We start from the raw sequence: 3,136 nt of genomic DNA, 5'->3' as shown, positions 1-3,136 counted from the left end.
GTCCAGATTCTATTAGTGATTACCTTAGTAAATACCTTATACGTAACAGACAGTAAGCTGATTGGTCTGTAATTTTTAAGGTCCTTAGAGTCTCCTTTCTTGTGAATGAGGATAATGTTTGCGTTCATCCATGGTTCCGGTACCGTCGATGACACCAGGCACTGCGTATACAGGGTGGTAGTTTTTCTAGCACGATATCCCCCCCGTCCTTCAGCAAATCTGTAGTTATCTGATCCTCTCCAGCTGATTTCCCCCTTTTCATAGTTTCTAGTGCTTTCTTGACCTCGTCCTTCGTCACTGGTGGAACGTCTGACTGTTTTTCCCTACCGCCAATCTCATTACGGTCCTGACTACTTTGGCTACTGTAGAGATCTGTATAGAACTCCTCGGCTACTTTGACTATCTTGTTCATATTAGTGATGACGTTGCCCGCCTTGTCCTTTATCGCATACATCTGGTTTTTGCCTATGCCCAATTTCTTCTTTACCGCTTTAAGGCTTCCTCCGTTTTTTACAGCATGCTCAATTTTGTACATGTTATACTTCCTTATATCGGCCACCTTGCGCTTATTGATTAGCTTTGATATCTCGGCCAATTCGATCTGGTCTGTTGGATTGGAAGCTTTCATACTCTGGCGTTTCTTAATCAAATCTTTCGTCTCCTTAGACAGCTTACCGGTATCCTCTCTAGCTATCCTACCGCCTACTTCTACCGCGCACTCAGTAATGATATCTCTGAAATTATTGTTCCTTGCCTCTAGGGTAATGTCGCCATCCTCAGTTAGAGCTGAATACCTATTCTGTAGCGAGATCCTGAACTCTTCTGCCCTCCCCCTCAACGCTAATTCGTTGATGGGTTTCTGTCTTACTAATCTATTGCGTTCCTTCTTCAGATTTAGGCTAATTCGGGACACACCATCCTGTGGTCACAGTATCGCACTTTCCCGATTACCTCTACATCCTGCACAATGGCGGGGGTTGAACACATTATGAAGTCGATTTCATTTTTAGTCTCCCCGTTAGGACTTTTCCATGTCCATTTCCGGTTCTTCCGTTTGCTGAAGAAGGTATTGATGATTCGTAAGTTATTGCGCTCTGCAAACTCAACTAACTCCCCCCTGCTATTCCTAGAACCAATGCCATAATCACCTACTGCCTTGTCTCCTGCCTGTTTTTTCCCTACCTTGGCATTGAAGTCGCCCATTAGTACAGTATACTGCGTTTTTACTTTTCGCATTGCCGATTCTACATCTTCATAGAAGCTTTCAACTGCCTGGTCATCATAACTACATGTAGGTGCATAGGCCTGTACAACCTTCAGTTTATACCGCTTATTAAGCCTAATTACGATGCCTGCAACCCTCTCATTAATACTATAGAATTCATCTATATTACCCGCTACATACTTATTGACACGGAAACCTACTCCTAGTTGTCGCCTTTCTGGTAAACCTCGATAACATAGTACATGCCCATCCTTCAGTACAGTATATGCCTCATTCGGCCTCCTAACCTCACTAAGCCCTATGACATCCCATTTCATGCCCTCTAGTTCCTCTAACAGCACTGCTAAACTAGCTTCACTAGCTAGGGTTCTAGCATTAAACGTTGCCAGGGTCAGTTTCCAATGGCGGCCTGTCCAGCGGAGCCAGGCTTTCTTAGCACCCCCTGCTGCGTCACAGGTCTGACCGCTGCCGTGGTCAGTTGTTCCGCAGCCGCTGGTGACTGAGGGCCGGGGTTTTATGGAGCTTATCATAGGAGGTTGTGGCCAATTACTGCACCAGGGTGGCCAACTCCTGTTCTGGTGTGGGAGAGCGTTGCCGGAGGTGTTCACCGGCCCCAGGTCGCACCCCAAACCTGTGTATGCAATTCCATAGACAAGCGGATTTTTCTTTTTTTTTTAATCCGGTGGAGAATTGCGCGGCACCGGAATTTGAACCCCGGTCCTCTTCCATGCGAGGCTGATGTTCTACTGCTACGCCACCGCTGCACCTCCAGTTTGGGTTGTTTGCATACAAATTAGTATGCGTCTGTAAAAGCAGTTTTATATCGACGCGATGTCTCCAGTAGCAGTGATCGCTTCCTTTTAGTAAGCTCAAGTCACCTGAATTTGGCATGATTGCAGGTAATATTTTATGGACTGTATAGTAGGGTTCAATTTTTTTTTAGAATAGTTCGCCGATCATTCAGGAGAAACTGAAAAGCGTGATCGATGAAACAAGAGACAATACTGAACGGCAGATTACAAAATACTGTGAAGATATTTAAAGCAATGTGAAAATGTGTGGTAATGTAACAGTTTACGATAGCCCTCAAGCTTAGGAAAACTGTAAGCGAGTGCATTCACTTAGCGACCGTTGGTTCATGCCATTGAGCTGAAATAGCTAAGATGGCAGCACATTGTAGCTCATCATGAACTGTTGCCAGTACCATCAAAAAGAAAAGAATGTAAAATACATTGCTTTCCGCTACCAACATGTAATGAAGAAATTGTAAAGCAACGAAACAGCTTTAATATATTTTGGCGACAGTGTTGTGGGCTATGGGTTGGAAAATGATAGATGTAAGGAGATATTGACTTGTGGAGGACACGCAATGGATACAAGAGAAATCACGTGTACTTAAAGAACAACTGCGGTGTTTTTTTAATGCTATGACGCCGCGACGGAGTATTTTGATATAGAATTGAACAAGAAATCAAATTCTACATTGGGTTCCAACCAGGCGATGATGACAAGGCAGTCATCATCATCATCATCATCAGCCGGGTTGTTACACTGCAAGGCGGAGGTCTCTCCCATTATCCTCCAACTAACCCGGTCCTGCGCTAGCTGCATCCACGTGACCCCTGGGAACTTCCTAGCCTCATCCGCCCAGCTAACTTCCTCCTGCCGCATGCTGCGCTTTCCCTCGGAATCGAATTTGTTACCCTAAGCAACAGTCCGTTAGCCTCTCTTCGAACTACACTTCCTGCCCATGCCCGCTTATTCGTCTTTATTTCCACTAGAACCTCGGTAACTGGAGTGATTTCTCTGACCCAATCTGCACGCTTCTAATCTCTTAACGCTACACTTATCATTTTCGTTCCGTAGCCCTCTGCGTTGTCCTGACGTTAAGTTGAACCTTTTTCATTTGTC

This window comes from Amblyomma maculatum, chromosome 8 (genome assembly GCF_055883805.1).
Source record: "Amblyomma maculatum isolate TAMU_Amacu chromosome 8, ASM5588380v1, whole genome shotgun sequence".
NCBI lineage: Eukaryota > Metazoa > Arthropoda > Arachnida > Ixodida > Ixodidae > Amblyomma > Amblyomma maculatum.
This window is presented reverse-complemented; position numbering follows the sequence as displayed.